At 43.0% G+C, this 16,089-nt stretch overlaps 1 protein-coding gene across 1 annotated transcript in view; it reads right to left on the bottom strand.

Moving 5' to 3' along the window:
• Positions 1 to 16,089, bottom strand: part of LOC136864087 (facilitated trehalose transporter Tret1-2 homolog) — a 462,248-nt gene that overhangs the window by 367,552 nt on the left and 78,607 nt on the right. The window lies entirely within an intron of this gene.

Here is a 16,089-nt window from a genome sequence, read left to right as displayed (position 1 = left end):
CCTTACGTGTCGGGTTACAACAGGCATTATTATGCAAACATGCAAAGTGTACACGTATAGTATCTAGAGTTGAGGTTAGAAAGGACAATGCTTAATGTTAATGTGATAAGATGCTATAGCTTGAGACTTAGGTAAGGTAGATTATGATGTAAATACACTGACGAAGGGAGTTAAGGCTGCTGAAACATATACGTATAAATTATTCAAAATATATTGACAGGGCGGACCAAACAATCACCCGTTGTACGTTATTGTTATTACGAGTCAATACGGAGCAATTAAGGACCGATATGGTCAAGTTTGTCGTCCTTTGAGGAGCCCATCGGTCTTGTTAGTGACCGGTTATGCTTTGTTTTAGGGAGGAAAGGGAAGTCAACCCCTCCCCCCGCCTTGGACCAGTGAGCCTTAACAGGTCCACCGAAAATTCACAACCGCTAGCCCAGTGAGCATTCACCGGCTTCCCCAGTAGTCCTCCAGTTCCTCTCAGGCTCGAGGCCCGGGAGTGGTAGACTATTAAGACCACCAGTCAGCTGTCTGTCTGATGACAGACTGAAAGATGTGGGGGCATTTCTCGATTATTTATGATGCAGTGGGGTGTAGAGCGTTGGGGATATGGGGAAGTAGAGGGGATATAGAAATCGTCATTATCGGTCAGTGGTTGGCAAATATAGAGCACGCTTCCGGCGACCGGAGTTCATTAGATAGCTGTTAGAAGACAACATGTGTCTTAAGATGGCATTAAGTTATATGCTATAGAACGAGAGCGCGTATTTCGAATTCGAATATTGACAGCAATCAAAACCACGTGTACATGTACAAGAGAGGTATTTAGATAGGTGATAGAGCGCGGATCGATGGCGATATAATATGTTTTGAATGTTGACTGCTGTCAATAGCACGTGTACATGCGCACGAGATTTCTTTAAATGACTGTGAGAAGTCAGTTCGAGTATGCGGTGGCGATTCCACGAGCACATTTGTGATATTAGTTTGACAGTGCGTTTTGAATTTGACAGATAAACACACATGTTTAAACGGTCTGAGCACGCGCTAGAAAGAGTGACGTGTTTTGAACGGCTGATACATTCGATCAGAGTAAGTAGAAGAGCACGTGTTTCTCGACAGCTTTCATCGCACTAAGACAGCAGTATTTAACGGGTAAGACAAGATGGTGGGGTAGAGCATGTGACACACCGCTGCTTTGACATGCAAGTGCGAATCCTCATGCGGGACACTCTGAGCTGCTTTGAACACAATCACTGTTATTAGTGACTAGAACAATCAATCAATCAATCAATCAATCAATCAATCAATCAATCAATCAATACTGATCTGTACTTAGGGCAGTCGCCCAGGTGGCAGATTCCCTATCCGTTCTTTTCCTAGCCTTTTTAAAAATTATTTCAAAGAAATTAGAAATATATTCAACATCTTCCTTGGTAACTTTTTCCACTCCTTAACTCCCATTCTTATAAATGAATATTTGCCCCAATTTTTCCTCTTGAATTCAACTTTATCTCCATATTGTGAAATTTTCTACTTTGAAGGACACTACTCAAACTTATTCGTCTACTCAGTTTCTCACCTAAACACTTGGCTTAGAGATTTGAAATCTAGAGGTTTCTAGTAGGCTACAGTAGTTTTTAGAACACTCGAGATCGGACCCTTGTGTTTAGAATACAGTAGAATCGATCACCCACCTAACGAGCTCATCCCTCCGCGTGGCGGTAGCTAAAGCTGTACTCTCACGTGCGGCTCCCTAAAGAAAAGAACTGTCCACACTACTAAGTCTATCCGCACATGTGGACCATCCATAGATCCACAGACGAGGGCTGTCCACGCTATTTGGTCCATACACATATGCGGACCATCTCTACGCCAAGAGGTGAGAACTACCTCCGCGAATAGGACTACTAGGTCCATCCACATATATGGGCCACCCGCAGGTCCACATACGAGGACTGTTCACGCTACTAGGTCCATCCCCTTATGTGGACCATCCCTAGGTCCATGGACGTGGACTATATGTGCTACTTGCCTTCTGAAAGAAGTTAAGATCAGTCTCTCTTACACTTACCGTATATACTTACGGCACTCTCGAGACATGTAGCTGGAACATAATCTTGAAGAGGTATGCGTGGAATAAAACTTGAGGTAAGATGCAAACAAATTATGCCTTGGTTATAATGACAGCTGTGCACTTTATCGTCGATGAAGTCGAACTGAATGAGGTATTAAGAGGTTAAAAATATGATAAGGGATATGTTTATTTTAACAAAAAGTAAAATAATATAGATTTTACTTATTAAATTACCTATTATTAGATGAACACGTCTTCTCTTCTGTACGTTATAGAGTATTAAAAAACAATTTAATACTGTTTTCTCTTTTATAATTTAGCTTTAAAATAAACCGCTAATTTCACGCTCACGCGGTTTACAGCTTTTATAATTGGATTTCGTCCGTTAAAATCTTCTTTACTTTGTTTGTACTGCAGTGTCGATTACAACGTCTACATGCAGCTAACTCTAATGTTATCTTACTACGTAAAGGCAGCAATTCCCAGGCGTGTTCTACATTTGAAGCAGCGTACGTTGATAGAAACCCAGGTGGTAAATAAACTGCGGTATACAGAGTAAGCTCTTATGTTAATAACACCAGTAGTAGCCTTATTCACGAGTACAGCTTTAGACTCAATGCAAGATTTGCACTTAGAAGTCTCTCTTACTTGTTTATTATCAACATAATTTACTGCATTGGCGCTGCTTTCTATCTGTTACACCATCTTCGACGTAGGAGCACATACGGATAATAATGGTGTAGATATATTTTTATTTTTATGCTTTTAACGATATTCGATAGTGGATGTAAGGTGCATCGGACATGTGAATAGTGAGGCAATAGGCTGTAGTGGTAGCAAAATACACTGACTGACAGAGCAAATGCAACACCAAGAGGGAGTGGTTCGAAAGGGATGAAAGTTGGGGAAAAAACAGAGACGGCACGGACGAATAATTGATGTTTATTTCAAACCGATATGCAGGTTACACAATGCGCACGGCATCGACTCAGTAGGATGTAGGACCACCGCGAGCGGCGATGCACGCAGAAACACGTCGAGGTACAGAGTCAATAAGAGTGCGGATGGTGTCCTGAGGGATGGTTCTCCATTCTCTGTCAACCATTTGCCACAGTTGGTCGTCCGTACGAGGCTGGGGCAGAGTTTGCAAACGGCGTCCAATGAGATCCCACACGTGTTCGATTGGTGAGAGATCCTGAGAGTACGCTGGCCACGGAAGCATCTGTACACCTCGTAGAGCCTGTTGGGAGATGCGAGCAGTGTGTGGGCGGGCATTATCCTGCTGAAACAGAGCATTGGGCAGCCCCTGAAGGTACGGGAGTGCCACCGGCCGCAGCACATGCTGCACGTAGCGGTGGGCATTTAACGTGCCTTGAATACGCACTAGAGGTGACGTGGAATCATACGCAATAGCGCCCCAAACCATGATGCCGCGTTGTCTAGCGGTAGGGCGCTCCACAGTTACTGCCGGATTTGACCTTTCTCCACGCCGACGCCACACTCGTCTGCGGTGACTATCACTGACAGAACAGAAGCGTGACTCATCGGAGAACACGACGTTCCGCCTTTCTCTCATCCAAGTCGCTCTAGCCCGGCACCATGCCAGGCGTGCACGTCTATGCTGTGGAGTCAATGGTAGTCTTCTGAGCGGACGCCGGGAGTGCAGGCCTCCTTCAACCAATCGACGGGAAATTGTTCTGGTCGATATTGGAACAGCCAGGGTGTCGTGCACATGCTGAAGAATGGCGGTTGACGTGGCGTGCGGGGCTGCCACCGCTTGGCGGCGGAGGCGGATGCGCCGATCCTCGCGTGCTGACGTCACTCGGGCTGCGCCTGGACCCCTCGCACGTGCCACATGTCCCTGCGCCAACCATCTTCGCCACAGGCGCTGCACCGTGGACACATCCCTATGGGTATCGGCTGCGATTTGACGAAGCGACCAACCTGCCCTTCTCAGCCCGATCACCATACCCCTCGTAAAGTCGTCTGTCTGCTGGAAATGCCTCCGGTGACGGCGGCCTGGCATTCTTAGCTATACACGTGTCCTGTGGCACACGACAACACGTTCTACAATGACTGTCGGCTGAGAAATCACGGTACGAATTGGGCCATTCGCCAACGCCGTGTCCCATTTATCGTTCGCTACGTGCGCAGCACAGCGGCGCATTTCACATCATGAGCATACCTCAGTGACGTCAGTCTACCCTGCAATTGGCATAAAGTTCTGACCACTCCTTCTTGGTGTTGCATTTGCTCTGTCAGTCAGTGTATTTTCAGATATTTCAAATTCTAGAGGAATACCGATAGGAGATTCTTCTTTATAATTCGGCGTTATGCCGTTGCTCATCCTAAATAAATAAATAAATAAATAAATAAATAAATAAATAAATAAATAAATAAATAAATAAATAAATTAAATAAATAAATAAATAAATAAAATCGATGTTTTACTATTGAAAAATGGTAGGAGAAAATATTGGGCGATTTTTTCTGGATAATTCGATGATTCAAATTTACAAAACATGTCATACAACAAACCAGATATGAAAATGAAAATCCACAGCCTGTTTCCAGTCATTCGACCCGGTCAGGGATGGAATGGATGAAGCCCCGGTCTAGCGGCAAAGATAGGAATTGTGCCGACTGTCGAAGCCTCTCGCACTCTTCTGGGGCAATGATTAATGACTGACGGATGGAATGAAATGATTTTGCAGAGTGTTGCTGGAATGAAAGATGACAGGGGATACCGGAGTCCAAGAGAAAAACCTGTCCCGCCTCCGCTTTGTCTAGCACAAATCTCACATGGAGTGTCCGGGGTTTGAACCATGGAACCCGGCGCGCTGCCGCCTGAGCCACGGAGGCTCACAGCAAACCAGATATATTTTTCTCAAAATTAATGTCTATGTTTCCGTAGGGATAAATAATTCCGTTGAGGCATAGTCTAATGTTTCATAACGTGCAGTGATCAAACTGTGGCCTATCTTTGTTATGATTCGTTTGAAACCCAGAAATAATGTACAGAGGTTTTTCAGCGAAATGAGGTGTTTTTACAGTTCAGCTATGCTTGTACGTAGTCGGTAACATAGGATACTCATGTAGCTTCCAACTTCGAAAATTCATAGGTAAGTATCATTTTCTGTAATTTTGAGCAATCGAAGTTTTTCTTTAATCAGATAATGCACATGGGAAATCTTCCGCAAGATACCTAGCAGCGTGTTTTGTGAGTCTACAGATTTTGCTGCTGCTTCAAGAGCATTGTAATCTCTAATACTTCTATAGTCTTCAGCGAGTGCAAGAATACATTTTGATGATAACATGCCTGTAGGGGTACCATCCTCATAATCACTCAGTTGCTAGTAGTTCTTGGACATATCCTACCATCCGTAAGAGATAACTTTATTCAGCACTGTACGAAGGGTAGAGTTTCACTGCACTTGTGACACCAACATTCTTTGTCCCGTCTTCTTCTACACTATTTACTTCACAGCGAGCCTCAGAAAAGGCAAGATTATGATTGTTTATTTCAGATGTGTTTGGACCACTACCATCTGTCTTGTGTATGCCTCCTTCGATATAGTGGTAGCTTTCATGAGGTAAAGTGTACAATTTGCTGGTTGACAACGGTGCCAATTTTATCATTTACATTCATGCAGTCCAAACTAAAAGGCTAAGAATGAAGCCCAATTCGTAATACATTTTCTTGAGTTTGTAATAATAAATAATAATAAAGTTGTTTTCTTTACGCCCCAGTAACTACTTTAACTGTTTTCGGAGATGCCGAGGTGCCTGAATTAGTCCCGCAGGAGTTCTTTTACGTGCCAGTACATCTACCGACACGAGGATGGCGCATTTGAGCATCTTCAAATACCACCGGTCTGAGCCAGGATCGAGCCTGCCAAGTTGGGGTCAGAAGGCCAGCGCCTCAACCGTCTGAGCCACTCAGCCTGGCACTTGAGTTTGTACCGAGCTCTTAAGATCTACTCCATAACGTAAGAATTCGAGAATCTCTCTATGCACATCTGTTAACATGACTACTCGCAAACATGCAGTATGTTTCCTCGATGCTTACCGTTCGTGTTTTATAGATTTGTTCCATACTAGTTTAAAAAGTAGTTTGTAAACTACGTCGACATCGACTACATTGAAGAGAGGTGTTTTATCGCGATAGTTTTTTTTGCTAGGTCTTTACGTCGCACCGACACAGATAGGTCTTATGGCGACGATGGGATAGGAAAGGCCTAGGAGTTGGAAGGAAGCGGCCGTGGCCTTAATTAAGGTACAGCCCCAGCATTTGCCTGGTGTGAAAATGGGAAACCACGGAAAACCATCTTCAGGGCTGCCGATAGTGGGATTCGAACCTACTATCTCCCGGATGCAAGCTCACAGCCGCGCGCCTCTACGCGCACGGCCAACTCGCCCGGTTATCGCGATAGTTAAGTACACTACAGGGCAGATAATATTTTTGACCGAGGGTTATTTGCACAAGTAGAAGGAATCAGGAAAAAGTTGCCTTCGAAAATTCCGTAGACAGTTTCCCGGTACCATCAAAACATTACGCGCAACAACTCGTTCACTAGTACTGGTTCCGTAACTAGTAAGATAAAAGCAGCGAAGGGGAACAGCTCTCGCACAGGAGAGGTTAAAATATACCCAGGAAAGAGTGCAAGTCAGTCCACATATGTCGCTTTGGAGAGTAGCTCAGAAAACTGGTATTTCACATCCGTCAGCACGTAATGTAACAAAATTATTACCTTTACGATCTTGTAGTATGTTATAGTCACCTTCTTCTCTAATGATAAATTCGTGCAGGAAGTGTGAAGGTTGTTGATTACTGTACAAGTCCTTAATGATATTCCAGGTGCTGCTCTCATGAGGATCATCGAAACTTTCTAGGTTGATCAGACTCATGACTCATGACATACGTTCGGTGTTAGTTCTCTTGGTGAAAATCCAACGGTCCAATGCAGTTTAGGACTGTAGCGTTGCTATTTTTATTAGATAGTAACTTACTTGTATTTTACTGTTTGCAAGTAGTAGTAATAATATTAGTACCGGTAGTAGTAGTAGTAGTAGTAATAGTAGTAAAGAATAATAATCTGTCTATACGTATTTAGTGTAACTACACATTTATATAGTTCAACTATCATTCCTAGTATTTTATAAATAGGATACATCTACGTAGAATATTTGCAGTGTAAGTATCTTACCACTTAAATTCTTCCTTACATTATTGTCTTCAAATCTTGGTGTAGGTACCTTATTTCCTACCTCTGTACTTCTATTCATAGAATACACTAATTTATTTATGTTATTATCTCCATATAATTTTACTTTCCTTTGTAGAGATAAAAGAATGCCTGAGGGAGGCAGGTGTAAGAATTTTTTTTTGCAATTTGATTTACGTTGCACCGACGCAGATAGATCCTAGGGCGACGATGGGATAGGCAAGGCCTAGGAGTGGGAAGGAAGCGGCCGTGAACTTAAGGTGCATCCCCAGCATTTGCCTGGCGTGAAAATGGGAAACCCCGGAAGAACACCTTCAGGGCTGCCGACTGTAGGGTTCGAACCCTTTATCCCCCGGATGCAAGCTCACAACTGCGCGCCCCTAACCGCACGGCCAACTCGCCCGGCGGTGTAATAACTGTGGGAGTGAGAACCAAGAAAGATGAGGGAATAGATAGCGAGTTTGAGGGAGATAATTAGGCTTGTAAAGGAGGACAGGAACTGAAGCAGCGTACAGGATACGGTAAGTAGGAAGGAAAGGGAGAAGTTGAAGACAGGTGGGCTAATATTTTAAGGTGAAAGAAAATATGAGCTGAGGGTTTTCTTCAGGGAATGGGCGCATGAGAGATATCGGTGAGGAATCTGTATGTGTACCTGCAGGTCGATCGGCAGAGGGAAGATGGACGTTACGGAAGTGTTAGAGCGGAGGTCCGAGGCAAGAGGAAAGGGAAAAAGAGTAGAGGATAGGACGAGCTAGGTGGGACAAGGTGGTGAGAGGAAGAGAATGGAGGAGGAAGTAGGTTATGTAGACGTCAGGGAGGTTAAGGCCGACCAAGAGAGTAGGGGATCAAATAAGGAGGGTATGGTCGAGGCTCCGGTCATGGGTGACTCAATTGTTAGGCATGTGAGGAAAGTGTGTGGAGGAATGGGAACCAGGCTAGAGTGTTATACAGGAATTAGGTTAAGGTAGATGTTGAGGAAATCAGAAGTGAAGGAAGAGGGTAAGGAGAAGGTGGTAGCTTTCCACGCTGGTAGCAACAACTTAAGCCAAGCAGTAATATGTAATAGCACAGTTGGGGATTTCTGGGGCCTGGTTACGGCGGAACGGAGCAAGTTTAAGGAACCAGAGATTGTTATCAGTCATACTCTTTAGAAGGGATACTGACTGGAGGGATATTGGGAGTACGATTTTTTGATCCTAATGGGTGTGTATGATATAGGGATCTACGTCCAGATGGCCTTCACTTTAACTGCAATGGTACATATCAGTTAGGGGGTTGGTTTAGAAGATTTATAGAGAGGTACAGTTGGGAAAACGGGGTAGACAAGGGAGCGGTTATGACAGTATAGGAAGCAGGAAGTCAATAAGGACGACATGAAATTGTACGATAAGTACAGGTTTATTCAAAAAGAAGGAACAGGCTACAAACATTTATTTTTTCCAAACTGCAAAGGATAGGAACACGATTCCAACGTTCCTGGAAGGACAGATAGTTCAATTTTCACTTTTGTAAGGATTCAATATGAGCATCATGTTTTGCACGACAAATATCCCAATGGTGTCTCATTTCTTGCCACACACGAATCAGGTGGTCTCTAGTTATCGAATTCACAGCTTTCGGGAGTGTCAGGAAGAGGGGGCGATAAACACACGGTCTTTTACATAACCCCGCAGATAAAAATCACAAGGAGTGAGGTCTGGAGACCTGGGAGGCCAGGGACGATGAAGGTTATCTTTTGTTCCTCCTCTTCCGATCCAACGTCCTGGAATGGTGTCATTTAGGTAATGTCGAAGGTGCTGAGAGAAATGAGGCGCGGCACCATCTTGCATAAAAATTGAAGTCATCGGAATCATCTTCCACTTGAGGAAATAACCAGTTTTGAAGCATGGCTAGATAGGTTAGTCCTGTTACAGTTTTCTCCATGAAGAAGAAAGGTCCATAAACTTTCTTTACAGATATGGCACAGAAGACGTTCACCTTCGGTGAATCTCTTTCATGTTCAATAACTGCCGTAGGATTTTCACATGCCAAAATCCTAACGTTATGCCGATTAACTTCACCGGAAAGATGAAAAGTGCATTCATCTAAAAAATTAATCGGTCAGAACAATTTTCTTCTTCCATATCATCTAGCATGCTAATGCAAAAGTCGTACCTTTTGTTGCAGTCGTCTGGATGCAATTTCTGCAATAACTGCAGTTTGTCCGCCTTCAGGTGCAGACGGTGTTTCAGAACTCGCCTTACCATTGGTTGAGGAATGTTAAGTTCCTTGCTTCCTCGTGTTGTGGATTTCTTTGGGCTCCTTTCGTAAACTGCACGAATACGCTCGACATTTTCATTCGATGTGCGTGGACGTCCCGTGCTTTTCCTTTCGCAGATGCAACCATCTTCTACGAACATTCGATGCCACTGGTAAACCTGCTTATGCCGAGGCGGTTGTTTATTAAACTGACGGTGAAAATTACGTGGAACTCCAATAATAGACTCTAGTTTTGCTAATTGCAGCATACAAAATGCTTTTTCCTGTTGTGTCGCCATTTGCTTACACTCCAACTGACAGGCACGAGCGCGCCGCGCGCATTGCGGCCGGGATTGGAACTTGCAACAGCGGTGCTTCTACATGGATTGTTCAAATGTTAAACCTTTGTCTGTCCATGAACGTTGGAATTGTGGTTCTACCTCTTGTAGTCTGGAGGAAATAAATGTTTAAAATCTGTTCCTTCTTTTTGAATAACCCTGTATTGTAAAGAAAGGAATAGAATTAAGTAATTTAATAGATATATTTGCAAGACATTGCTATATGAATTGAATCATGGCTGAGAAGTGATATTATGGATGCGGAAAATTTTTCACGAAACTGGAGTGTTATCGTAGACACGTGCTGGGAATGATAGGAGGGGCGTATTCGTACTGGAGAAAGAAGAATCCCTAGGTACGAAAATGTTAAGGATGTGGAACATGAAATTCTAGATGCAAGTCTTATCTCGTGCCTGTCAGTTGGAGTGTAAGCAAATGGCGACACAACAGGAAAAAGCATTTTGTGTGCTGCAATTAGCAAAACTAGAGTCTATTATTGGAGTTCCACGTAATTTTCACCGTCAGTTTAATAAACAAGATATTAGGCAACTTGATATTTTTGGAGGTACAGCCTTTGCTAGGCTAGCGTTGACGCTAATGCGAATTATTTGACAAGATAATCAGGTATGTAGGAAACGACATAGAAAGAAACGTTATTGTAATAGGTGATCTCAATTTATCAAATGTTAACTGGGAAGGGAATGCGAATGACAAATACATGTCCAACAAATGGTGAATAAGTTGATATGGGAAGGGCAGTTGAATCAGAAAGTGACGAAACCAACTAGAGGAGAAGTATTCTAGACGCGGTGCTGATTAAACCAGATGAACTCTATAGAGAAACGGAAGTGATATGTGGTAATAAGTGATCATGAAGTTGCCTTTGTCGTAGTTAAGAAAAAATGAGAGTGGAATGTTAAATTAGGACTATTAAGCAATACCATATGCTTGATAAGAGAGGCACGGGGGAATTTTCGTTAAGCTATTACAGTCATTGGAAAATGGCAAATAAAAATGTAAACAGCCTATAGAATGGGTTTAAAGTAATTGTTGAGGAGAGTTAAAATAGATGTGCAGCTTTAAAAGTGGTAAGGAATGGTAAGGGCCCGTTATATTATAACAGTAATAATAATAATAATAATAATAATAATAATAATAATAATAATAATAATAATAATAATAATAATAATAATTTCGTGTCGCTATTTCCAGCTGGGTGCAGCTCTTGCACGGCAGACCCTCCGATGAGGGTGGGCGGCATCTGCCATGTGTAGGTAACTGCGTGTTATTGTGGTGGAGGATAGTGTTAGTGTTATGTGTGGTGTGCGAGTTGCAGGGACGTTGGGGACATCACAAACACCCAGTCCCCGAGTCAGTCGAATTAACCAATGAAGGTTAAAATCCCCGACCCCACCGGGAAACGAACCCGGGGCCCTCTGATCCGAAGGCCAGTACTCTGACCATTCAGCCAACGAGTTGGACATTTTAACATCGAAATAAAGAGATAAAGAAGGAAGAGCAGAGTACAGAGAAATAGAGTTAAGAATTGTTGCGGGAGTAAGTGGGTGATTGGAGGAACATACTAGGAAATTACATTTAGCCAAAAAGTCAGCTAATGATAACACGATGCAGAACATAATTGGCAGCCGTACGAATTTAAGGAGCAATGGAAGAATGCGTACAGTTTCTTTAAGGCAGAAACGGGTTTCAGGAAGGACATTCCAGGGATCATTAATGAACAAGGGGAGTGTACAGTATGTAAAGGTAGTTAAATATAAGGAAATTGTCCAGATGGAGCAGGTGACTAACACTGAAATTTACCCATGATAATAAAGACGTTTACATAGAGATACAGAAGTTGAAACCTAGATGAGTAGCTGGAATTTATATTAAAGACAATGAGTTGGGATATACTGCCATATCTGAAAAACTTATTTGAATACTGCTTGAATGAAGGATCGATACCAACTGAATGCAGAATTAATACAGTAGCCCCTATGTTACGAGCTGTCAGTGGTGAATGGCATTTGTTCAAGTTGTTTTACGACGCACCGACACAGATAGGTTTTATGGCGACGATTGGACAGGAAAGGGCTAAGGGTGGGAAAGAAGCGGCCGTGGATTTAATTAAGGTACAGCCCCATATAATAATACAACCTTCAAAAACCCCATGTCACTACAGCCCTTGAAGGGCCTTGGCCTACCAAGCGACCGCTGCTCAGCCCGAAGGCCTGCAGATTACGAGGTGTCATGTGGTCAGCATGTCGAATCCTCTCGGTCGTTATTCTTGGCTTTCTAGACCGGGGCCACTATCTCACCGTCAGATAGCTCCTCAATTCTAATCACGTAGGCTGAGTGGACCTCGAACCAGCCCTCAGGTCCACGTAAAAATCCCTGACCTGGCCGGGAATCGAACCCGGGGCCTCCGGTAAGAGGCAGGCACGCTACCCCTACACCACAGGGGCTGGCAAATACAGCCTTCTATTCAACTAAATACATTAAAAGGAATTACATTCCCACAACGTTTTACAGTTCTTAACAGAAAGAGTATTAACTCAAGATAATTCAAACAGGTTGAGTGTAGAGTAGTAGGAGTATTTTATTTTCATATTCGGGGCCATAACCCGTTCCTCCGTAAGCGAGTTCATAGCCCGTGTAATGTAACCTCAGCAGTCAAGACTAGACACGCGCCTACGACCTTCATCATATTATAACGGTGACACCACTTTCAAACTTTCTGCGATCACAGTTGTAATTGACAGATTTACGATTTCTTACATCTAACAACTCTACATAAATTTATATAGCAAAATTATTTAGATCAACATAATAAATAGTTAGATTTCTTGTTCGAAATTTGTAATACAGGAGTGATTTACATGAATTACTGTATTTTGTTTTCGTGATACTTTATCACTATTCATCAAGTATAATAAATGATTCCGAGTCGTAAGTTATAAAAATTATAACTTATAACTGAAGATCAAATCATGTTTGTATTAATTTATTTAGGAATTTTCTGGTAGACAGGTCGGTTTCAGTATACAGGTGGCCACGACTGGTCCGTGGTTCAGCTGCTCTTCTCTCTAACCGACCAACCGAGCAGAGGAGGTGTGACCGCAGCTCTGCCGTGGTTCTACGCCTCTGCATTCGGGAGATGGGAAGGGATTGGTTCTCACCGTCGGCTGTTCTGAGAATTGCTTTGCGTGTTTTTTCATTCTCTTGCACTAAGGCGAATGCCGGGCAGTTTCCACTAACTCCCTCACGTTCTCCGAACATCTCCCTGGCCTGCGAGACGGCGTTACGGTCTAGGAGGCCCACCCTCCCCTTCAGGGACTGAATAAAATCATTTCAGTAGTAGCTCCGGTAGACAGGGAGGTCCAAGAGTGAATAGTAATAAAAGATCTTCTGTCCAGAAAGAATATCTCAAATATTGCAAGTTTACATACTAGTAGTCCTTAACCCGGAAGGTTGCAGTTGCAGAGATACTTGGTGACTGAAAAATTCCTAAGAGCATTGTTTCGAAAACACCCGAAACTTCAAAAGGAGTCGGATCCATTATCGTAATGAGTTCATGCTCTGCATTCATTGCCACATTGACTCGAATAAGGCAGTACGTTAATAGAAGAATGATGAGCAAACGTGTCAGTGAAATTGGAAAGATAATGAGAATTCATGCAGTAGAATTTTAAAGCGAAGGTCATCGGGATACTACCCACTTTAGGAACGGATGGGTTTTGCAATTGTGATAGTTTTCCAGTCCTTGTTCAGCAGCAGTCTCTGGTATGGCGACGGAGGCTTTTCATTGTCGCCACTGTCGTCTTCAGAACTGTTCTGTGCTGTCACTATAGCACAGCTAAGTTGGTGTTATGGAGATAGCATCTCTTCACCTTCAAGGCTAGTGTAGTAGACAAAAGATGCCTCGTTCCCGTAAGGCTTGTGGAAAAAGCACCGCAGCGTGAGCTGGCTCCATAGATGTAGCGACTACTCCGCTCGATGGTAATACAGAATGTCCCTTCATATGCTATGGATTTTAAAATGATATTGAAGATAACGAATCTCTATTTTGGAAAGAAATTCGAAAAATTACTTTGTTTGTTTGTTTGTTTCTTTCATTCATTAATTTCTGGTCTTTTTTTCAATTACTTGTCCCAGCTTAACGGCTGGATGGCCCTCCTGACGTCAATTCCTTGTACGGGGCTGTAATCATAATTACGTGTTCTGCTGTGGTTAGTAGTGTGATGCGTTTTGAATAAATGAAGAGGTGTGTATTTGAGAAAAACACCCAGTCCTCCTGTTAAAGGCATTAACCAGACGCGTCTAAAGTCTCCAGCCAGATTAGGAATGGAACCTGGGATTCTCTGAACGGAAGGCTGCAACGTTCACCATTCAGGTAAGGAGCAGGACTAAGGGGATTCTTCAACATGCCAGTAAATTTGCTGATACGGTTGTAAGCACTCGTAAATGCCAACCGACTGTGTTAGCATTCGATCCAGCAACCTTGATCATAGGCGAACAACAAACCAAATAAGCTACGCAGCCAGTCTGTATAAGAAGACTACTGTACCAGATCTTGATCATCAGATGTAATATTTTCCGGTACTAACCGCCCATACCATAAGAACTTCGAGAAGAAAATGGGCCGCTGTTCTTTTCTTTATGGAAGAGGGCTCGGCCTGAGGTTGGAAAGGAAGTGGTGAATGCCCGTATATAAGGTACCATCCCAGCATTACTTTGGATGTGAAGAGGGATCAGCCACGAGAAAACACTTCTAGGATTGTCTAGATTGTAATTTTAACCCACTTCTCTCCGCTAGTATGGCACCTAAAGCTGAGGGTATTCCGTCCAGATAAAATGGAAGGAGATTGTCAACAAGAAAAACATATATATATATCTCAAAGATCCTTTCCAGAACAAGATCAGAAAATGTGCCCATAAATCAGAACATGTTTATATTTATACATATATAATCAACGTTATTAATAAACAGAAAAAAAATGTAAAATACGTGTGTTAAAACATACCAAGTATGTAATAGTCCAGGTCTGCTCACGTTCCTGTAACAAGATACAGATGATTACCACACTAAAGTTACATTACGCGAAAGGACATAAATAAGCATCTTTGTCACTTTCCAGTATGCCGCTCACTACGCACTTAACAACCTTATAAATGTTCCGTCTTGTCGGGTTGAGTAGCACACAGATTTACAGGTAGCTAAGGCGCACGGCAGCCTCCACGAGAGATCACCAACCTCCTGTATCCTATAATATACTCGTTTGCCAGTTCTGAACGTCTACCTGGACTCTTCGTGTCGACTCAAAGCAATCCTGGTCACGCACACCATCAATTTACGAAGAAATATGTTCCATCTTGTCAATAGTAAATCTGCATATTTTGAAAGTTTGGTGGTTTTGAAGAGGGGGTAATCTTGATATGCAAAATGTATCTTGTCGCTACATCTACAGCACCACAAAATTATAAGGGCTATTCCAGAATCTACCGAGGAGGGGGAGGGATTAGCGTTCGTGTTGCTTAGTTGCTCGCTTCCCATCCAAACGGACGACACTGGAAATTTCACCTGAGAATCGTATGGCATCAGGAAGGATATCCGGCCTTAAATCTCACCGTCTAAAACCTTGATTGAGCCAAGTTGGCTCCCCCCGGAAATAACTAGAATATGTTGAACAAAAGCGTGATTCCAGAATCTTACTCTTGGCGACTGGAAGGCACCGAGTTCGACCTCCAGTTACAATAAGAGAGCCCTGGTATGCTATGGTAAGGAACTGCCCATATTCGTGATGCCATCTGAGATACGGTCTGTTGGTTTGGAATATGGTCACCCTACCACACACAATTATACTCCGGCGGCTGGTGCGAGTTTCCGGACATGAGCAGGAGAGGGCAGGCAGGAATCAGATCGCTGGCGTCCAGGAAATTTGCATGGAATCAATAACGATGCGAATACTAGAATAGGGAAATGTAATTTGAAGTAAAACTTATTGTAAAATGCTATCCTTTTTGTTAATGATACTTTCAACTTGAATTTGGTTATCTTAGGGAATGGATATACATTTCAAGGATTTAACTAGTATGTCCGGTTCATTTGCAGAATAGCCAGCGTCAAGGCCTTCGTTTCAGACGGTTCCAGGTCCACGTGCTGGCCGGGTCTAGGATTTTAATCGCATCTGGTTTCTGACTCGGAGAA

The sequence above is a fragment of the Anabrus simplex genome, chromosome 2, assembly GCF_040414725.1.
Source record: "Anabrus simplex isolate iqAnaSimp1 chromosome 2, ASM4041472v1, whole genome shotgun sequence".
In the NCBI taxonomy this organism is placed as follows: Eukaryota; Metazoa; Arthropoda; class Insecta; order Orthoptera; family Tettigoniidae; genus Anabrus; species Anabrus simplex.
This window is presented reverse-complemented; position numbering and strand designations above follow the sequence as displayed.